This window comes from Homarus americanus, unplaced genomic scaffold (assembly GCF_018991925.1).
Source record: "Homarus americanus isolate GMGI-L3 unplaced genomic scaffold, GMGI_Hamer_2.0 scaffold25013, whole genome shotgun sequence".
Lineage (NCBI taxonomy): Eukaryota > Metazoa > Arthropoda > Malacostraca > Decapoda > Nephropidae > Homarus > Homarus americanus.
Window position 1 is genome coordinate 2,664,842 of NW_024722158.1, and position 8,733 is coordinate 2,673,574.

The window sequence follows — 8,733 nt, forward strand, 5'->3', positions numbered from 1 at the left end:
TTATAAAAAATAATAGAAAAATATGACACGGTCGTAACAATACCCAAGACCAAACCCAGTGCCTCTAGGAATATGAAGGGTTCCCTACACATGAACCATGCGGCGGTCGACAAAGTTAAGAAGAAAACCCAGAAATTCAAAACGTGGGTTGGGTCAAATGTTGAGCAGGAGAGGAGGATGTATGCACTAGCCAGAAACCAAGCAAAGATAGAGTGTAGAAGGGCTGAAAAGGAGTTCCAGAGGCTGGTTGCAAGCGAGGTCAAGTCAAACCCAGAGGCGTTTGCTTGGCTATCAAAGTCGAAATTAAAAAAAAAGCCGGTGAAGAATTATCAGACCTGAGGCTTGAAGATATGGTAGTTATACGAATTCTGACCACGGGGATGGTATCAGCATTCCAGGCAACTTCTTTTCTCGGTGTTCCACAACGAGAGGATCACGATTAACCTTCCTGCGTTTGAGGACAGACTGTTCACACAGCACTGACCCACATTGTGTTCACAGAAAAGGGTAATAGAAATAAACTGCCAAAGCTAAAGGTCCATAATAGTCCCAGCCCTGACATGGTGCATCCTAGAGTGCTAAGAGAGTTGTGCAAAGAGCTTGCCGAGCCCCTGAAGATCCTGTTTTGTAAATGCCTGGATGAACAAAAGGTCCCCTGTGAATGGAAAGTGGCTTACGCGAGTCCTATCTTCAAGAAGTGCGATCGTCACTCCATGAACAACTATAGACCGGTGAGCCTGACCAGCCTAATATGTAATGTACAGTACTTGAGAGTATTATCAGAGATGCCACGATGGAGTGTCTACTACGAAACAACCTTGTAAAGGATTGCCAAAACGATTTTATGCTGGGGCGCTCCTGTTTAATACAATTGCTCAAGGTATTGGATATTTGGACCCATATTCTGGAACTGGGCGGTAATATCAACAATATTTACCTAGATTTTGCCAAGGCTTTCGATAGTGTACCCCATGAAAGGCTGAAAATCAAACTGGAAGGGTACGGAATTTGGGGAAATGTCCGAGAGTGGATAAAAGACTTTCTACATGACTGCAAGCAGTGTGTGGTGATTAATGGCACGAAATCATCATCCGTACCTGTCGCAAGTGGGGTACCACAGGGCAGTGTATTGGGCATGCTATTGTTTGTTTGTTTCATAAATGACATGCCTGACGTTGTACATTCCTCCATACAAATGTTTGCCGATGACGCCAAGATATTTGGGGAAATCAGGAACCAAGCGGACTGTCAAGAACTGCAGAAGGACCTCTGTGGGCTCCAAGAATGGTCGTGGAAATGGCTGCTGAGATTCAATGTCACCAATTGTAAGCTGATGCACCTGGGGCATACCAAGGGTAAGGAGGCATATCATATGTCCCAATGGGATGAAGAAACTGCACTATTTGAGACTGAATGTGAGAAGGACCTAGGTGTGTATGTTGACAATGAGCTGGACTTCTTGGGCCATTGCGAGAAGAAGGTAAATCAGGCAAATAAATTATTGGGTCTTATAAGAAGGTCGTTCAGATATCTAGATGATCCGTCCCTCTTAACGATATCTAGACGGTCCGTCCTTCATAACGATATCTAGACAGTCTATCCCTCGTAAGGATATTCAAGAGAGAAGTGCTTCCCTGTCTGGAGTACTGTCACCACATCTGGTCCCCGAGATATGCTAGGGACTGTCAGTTGGTTGAAAATGTTCAAAGGAGGGCCACCAGACTGGTGGCTGCACTTCGGCACCTCAGCTACCTTGAGAGATTGGAGCACCTGAACTTGCCTAGCTTATAATACAGACGGGCAAGGGGTGACCTAATTGAGGTGTATAAGCATCTCAAGGGGCACTGTTCAGTCGAATGTCCTTACTTGGAGCTGGCGGACGCTCGCTCCACACGGGGTCACAGCTCAAGTTGAAGAAGCCACAGGTCCAGACAACTGTGAGGGCAAACTTTTTCAGAGTGAGAGCTGTGAACTCTAGGAACAATCTGCCAGAAAGTGTTGTGACGGCAACGAGTGTAAGCTCTTTGAAGGCCAGACTTGACCAACACAGGAGCAGGTTTAGGTACATTCAGGGGCCGGTGCATGTACAGTACTTGCCATCAGTGCATAACAGAGACGTGACCGATCGCCCAAGCCGCTAACGAGCCGATCAGTGGTGAAGAGGATAAAAGTAAATGTAAAAGTATAAGACCTAATAATTTAGTTCCATGATTCACCTTTTTCTTTCCTGACCTAATATCTTGTAGACCACACACTATAGTAGCACTACAGTGTATATGTGCTACTAGGTCGTGGAAGCATAAAGTTTCCTATGTGCAGCGACAGTGCAAATAAACAACAATGATAATCAAGTAAGGCAACTTGACCAAGGATAGCTGACAAACCTGTCAGGAGCAGATACAAGCTTTGGCTTACACTTGGTCTCTAATCAATAATAATAATATATGTACAGGAGAAGTTTTAGTGGGAGTTTATTTGTTAGAATTTAACAAGCATTACATTACGTCTTGGGCTATCCTGGGCTGGCGGATTACTTCCACAGTACAGTACAACATTCTGTGGTTTAATAATACAGAAACTCTCCCTTCCCTTGTTGTAGTTTCATCTGTTGTTTCTCTGTTTTAGCTGTGAATTGTTTAATCCCGTAAATGGTTTTGATGTGGTCTGGCAACTTGTTAAAGGCTATTATAGCAGTAAAGAAGAAAGTGTTTTTTGCTTGACCCCAGACCCCAAGTATCATAAAATTATGTTTACTCCCTGTACACATGGAGTCACCCTCAGTTGCTTCACACTATTCCTCACACTTATGCTCGGTTATTGGAGGACTTTGTGACCAGTAAGATCTATTGCGTTCATGTTAAGAATGGCCCTCAGCCTTGTTCTGAATAATTTGTCATGAATTTTAGCTTCTGTGTTAAGACAGAGTATCATATGTGTATGTTTATATGCTGCCTTTATTGATTATATTTACATTATATTTTATGTTTATTCTTAACAAAGTCAAAAAGTGTTTAGGCTTGTGTAATCATGAAATGTGTTAGGCACGTTGTTAGAACAACAGATAATAAACGCTCCAGGTAGACATAGCATGTGGCTTCTCATTCTCCCACTAAATAATGTAAGATACTACACTGGCGACGGGGGTGGGATTCACAAAGTGTTTGTGAAGTCCTTGAAGAGAGGATAGTGACCACTGAAGGGAAGGCTACTCTAAACCTGGAGAATAATAGTGAAGAAAGCAAACATGGCTGGGGTCAGTGGATACATCGGATGAGTTGGAGAGTTTGTTGCAGTCAAGGAGGACTTCACATTATATTGTGAGAGAATGGACTTCTTCTTTCTGGCAAATGAATTAATGGACGACGGTGGTGATGCTCAGAAGAAGAAGGCCCTTAAAGAGAAAAGGAAAGCAATCTTTTGGACAGAGGTAGGAGCTGATGTTTATTCTTCTCTGGCCAATTTGCTGGTTCCAAACAAGCCCAAAGACTCCTCACTAATTTAGATTACCAAGATTCTGAAGCAACATTTTGATCCTGCTCCACTTGAGATCGCTGAAAGTTACAAATTTGGCACAAGAGATAGAGGGAAAGATGAATCAGTAAGTGATTATATAGTTGCTTCGAAGAAGTTATCCATTCAATGTAACTTTGGACAGTTTTTGAACTGAGCTCTAAGAGACAGGTTTGTAATAGGTCTGAATTATGAAAAAATACAAAATAAGTTAATGAACACCACTAACTTAACTTTTGAAAGTGCATGTCAGATAGCTACAAGCATGGAATTAGCAGAGAAAAACACCAGAGAATTTGTTCCCAATGCTGGTAGTGAAACAGTTGGCTCACTGTGTAAAGTAACTGTAACTAGAAAGAAGAATTTTGCCACAAAACAAGGAACACATGCTGATTTAAAATGTAAAAGATGCCTAGGGAAACATGAAAGCTCTCAATGTAAGTTCAAGAATTCAAGATGTTACAATTGTCAGTGTATTGGACATATTGCTCCTGCCTGTATGAAAGAAATTACAGCCCCTGCCAGAAGTGATAAAAGTAGAGTACTGTACATGTCAATGAAGGTGAAGAGAAGGAAATGAAAAACAGTATTCATGAGAGTGTTAGTAATTTTGGACCTGATAATGATGAGAGTGCCCATGTGTTTACTATTTACACCAGTCATGAAGAAAAAGTTAAACATAGGTATAATGTGCACTTGTGTATAAATGACACACCTGTAACCATGGAAGTGGATACTGCAGCTGATTTCTCCATAATGAGTAGAGATATGTACGAGAAACTATTTGCACATGTGCCTTTAGAAGACTCAGGTGTCAAGTTGAGAACTTATACTGGAGAGATTTTGAACACAGAAGGTAAATTAGAGTGTGAGGTAAAGTACAAAAATCAGAATTTAAAGTTGCCATTAATTATAGCTAGTTATGTGAATAGACCAACTTTGTTTGGTAAGAACTGGTTGTGTGGACTTGAGATGGACTGGAAGGAGATATTTAGTGTTAGAATGTGTAACAGTATTCCAGGTCTTGAGAAATTGCTTGAAAAATACGAGATTTTATTTGTAAAGGGACAGGATGGTATAAAGGGTTATGAAGCTCATATCACCATTGACAAAGATGTTACACCCATATATGCTAAGTCCAGACCTGTTCCTTATGCATTGAAAGGTGAGGTTGAGAAGGAATTAGACAGACTTGTGAGTGAGGGAATTACAGTTAACCCTCACTTTACGCTGTTAATGTAACCCGGAGGGTCCCGTGTAAAGTGAGGAACGCGTAAAGTGAATAACATAACATATGGGATTAATTGAAATGGAGTCCAGGCCGATCCCCAAACTCCACTTTTTGACGACACACAACTATGTTGTAGTAAAAATTTTATCTTAACTTCATGATGGTATGAAAAAACAAGTAATATAGAAGAGGTTAGGTTAGGAAAGATAAAGGTTAACATAGGAAAAATAAAGGTTAGGTTAGAAAACTAAAAATTAGGTGTAACACTTACGGTAGTAGAAGAGATGGGTCGGCATACGGGGATGGAGGCTGGTTCCGAGGCAGAGGGCAGATTACTGGCCCTCAGGTGAATCACCATTACTAGGTGAATCACCATCACTGTCACTTACAGTTGTCAGGGCTTCCCTGACAAATCCCTCAAAGTCACCTTCACTGTCACTATCACTGGCTTGGGCTGGCTGTGGTGGGTTGCGGGCGAAGAAATCTGTTATGCTTTGCTGACGGCTGGCGTTGATGTTGTCGTGATACACCTTGATGTACGACTCCATAGCCTGCACCAGCCAGGTATGGAAGACTTCATAGCGGTCATCGTCATTGTCGCGGGAAAGGAAGGACTTCATCTTCTCTGCACACTCCATGGCACCCTTAATATCACTATGACTTAAATTGTGTTCTTCGGAGAATGACGCACCTTCTTCCTCCTCTTCACTGACGTGTTCTTCTTCCAACATCTCGTCGGCAGTCACTTCAGGATCTCTGATCACCTCCAGGATGTCGTCGTTGGTGGTCTCGGAGAAGCCTGGAACTGTAACAGTCTGCGCAGCTTCTCTGGCAAGGTCCACTGCTACTGCAACATTCTGAACCTCACCATTCACAGATTGACTCCTCCTCTCACCTGGTATTCCATGCAACACATGTCTCCATGCGTGACGAATTGTAGCAATAGACAGCTGATCCCATGACTCCACCAAGAAGTCCACAGCTTTCTTGATGTTAAATACTCTCCAGAATTGTTTGAAGAGTATTTTTTGCTGTTCCAACTGTTGATCCTCATCTTCTTCGCTCTTGCTATCGGTGGTGGTGTCACTCAGGTTACGCAACTCTTCCCTGGTGTTGGTGTAGTCGTTCAGGAGCTGGAATTTTTTTGTTGAGAATGCAGCTTTCACATTGCAAATCAACTCCTGGTCCATGGGCTGGATTAAAGACGTAGTGTTGGGAGGAAGGAAGACCACTTTTACGTTGGGGTGACGATCTAACAGTAGGGGCGAGTGTCCTGGTGTGTTGTCCAGCAGCAACAAAATATTAAATGGGACATTCTGTCGCTCACAGAATTTCTTTACATCGGGAACAAAACAGTCATCAAACCAGGAGAGGGACAGTGTAGAGAACATCCATGCCTTACGTGCGGTCAGCCAGTGGACATTTAGCTTGGTCATGTCCATGCTCTTGTAGGCGTGCGGCTTGCGGGCTGTGTGGATCACCGATAACTTGAGCTTACAGGTACCGGAGGCATTGGTGGTAAACAGGACGGTGATGCGTTCCTTCTGCATTTTCCGGCCCCGAATCCTGCTGGCATTCTTCACAACGAAGGACTTGGAAGGTAGCTTTTTCCAGAAAAGACCAGATTCGTCCATGTTAAACACCTGGTCGTCACTGTACTGTCCTTCCTCCATAATCTCACGTAAAAACGGAGGAAATTCCCGAGCCGCAGCACGATCAGCACTCGCTTCTTCACCACCAATGTTTATATTGGTGATCTTGTTCCGGATCTTAAACCTCTGTAACCACCCAGAGGAAGCATTAAAGGGTTTGGGCTCTGAAGTTCCCATCTTTCGTGCCACTGCCATGTACAGTTCACGTGCGTAGTCCTTAACAGAGCGCGTGTCGACCGCCATGTTCCGTCGCGCCTGACGCACCAAGTACCTCACAAGTAATTTTTCTGTCTTGAGAAGCACCTGGTTGTGAAAATACTTGATCATAGAAGCACCTGTAGACTTTGTGATCTTCATGTGCTCCTTTATCTTGGCTGAATCCTTCTTTATAGTCCGGATCGTAGATTCGTTCACGCCATGCTGGCGCGCCAAATCAACCTGCCTTGTTCCTTTCTCCAACTCTTGGATGATGCTATACTTCACCTCGTAGCTTAAGGAACGTCATGTCTTCTTTGGTTTAGTGCCGCTGGGTCCAGGTAAGGAAAGGTTTCTCTGGGGGTGGTGGTCCGGCGGAAGCCATTTTACGGAACAATGGATGCGCGTTTACACGGAGTGGCCTTGAGGGATGAAACTGCCGCGGCTAGGTCAAGCGTCGTCTTTCCTCCCTCCCTCCCTCCCCCGGGTGGACACGTCATAATACTTTAAGCCAATTACAGCTAGTAGCAGAGGGGGGTAGGGATGCATGGCCAATCACAGGTCTGATACGTCATATGACGTCAGTGATAACGCAACAAAGACACACACTTTTCAACCTTACCGCGCCGCTTGCCCAAGCGGAGGGAGGAGGAGGGAGAGGCAGGCAGGCAGGCGGGCGGGTGGCGGGTGGGGCGAATCTAAAAATAGCGTCGCGCCGGACACACTCCTCGTAATGGGGTTCACGTACCGCGTAATGTGAGCACGTGAGGTTCTGGCAAGGCACCGCGTTAACGTGGAAACGCGGAATGCGGGACCGCGTAAAGTGAGGGTTAACTGTATTGTGAAAACCGCCAAGAGCAAGTCTAGAAAACCGTGAGGGCAAACTTTTTCGGAGTGAGGGTTGTAAACTCTTGGAACAATCTACCAGAGAGTGTTGTGACGGCACCGAGTGTGAGCTCTTTCAAGACAAGACTTGACCAACACTGGAGCGGGTTCAGGTACATTCAGGAGCTGGTGCATACCCAGTACTTGCCAACAGTGCGTGACAGAGACGTGACCGATTGCTTGGGCGGCTAGCGAGCCGATCTTTTGGTGAAGAAGATAAATGAAAAGGAAAAGTAATCAGAGATGTGACCGATCGCCCAAGCGGCTAACAAGCCGATCAGTGGCGAAGAGGATAAAAGTAATTGGGCTGCTCCTATAGTAATTGTACCTAAAGCTGATAAATCTGTTAGACTATGTGGTGATTATAAAGTTACCATTAATCAAGCTGTTGAGGACGAGCAATATCCCTTACCCACATCTCAAGATTTGTTTGCTGCACTAACAGGTGGAACCATTTTCACTAAGTTAGACTTGTCCCAAGCATATGCTCAGGTCTCTGTTGATGCTGAAAGTCAACAGTTCCTTACCATCAACACTCATAAAGAATTGTATAAGTTCAAAAGGTTACCTTATGGTGTTAAAAGTGCACCAAAGTTATTTCAGTGCATCATGGACAAAATTCTTGTGGGTCTTCCCAATGTGTTATGTTTTCAGGATGATGTCCTTATTGTTGACAGTGACATCCAAAATCATGTCAAAACCCTAGCTACAGTATTCGAAAGATTGTTGGCACACAATATCAGGCTCAACAAGAGCAAATGTTCATTCTTAGCTAAAGAAGTAACTTATCTTGGCTATAAAGTGAAATCAGAAGGGCTGAGACCAGAAGAAGATAAAGTAAGAGCCATAGTAAATTTACCTGCTCCAAAAAATGTCAGTGAATTGAAAGCTTTCCTAGGTATGATACAGTATTATTCAAGGTTCTTGACTGGACTTTCATCAGTTTTAGCCCCTCTGCATGAACTGTTATAGAAAGGGATACCATGGAAATGGAACTGTGCAACTCAGAAGTCATTTGAAGATTGTAAAGCTGCTCTGTCTAGTACTGATGTTTTGGTCCACTATGATACCAGTAGGACACTAAAGCTTGCTTGTGATGCATTGGGCTATGGATTACGTGCTGTCATAAGTCACGTAATGGATAATGGTGAAGAAAGACCCATTGCATATACCTCGAGAGCTCTTACCCAAAGCGAGAAAAATTATGTACAAATAGAGAAAGAGGCTTTGTCTATCATATTTGGAGTAAAGAAATTTCAC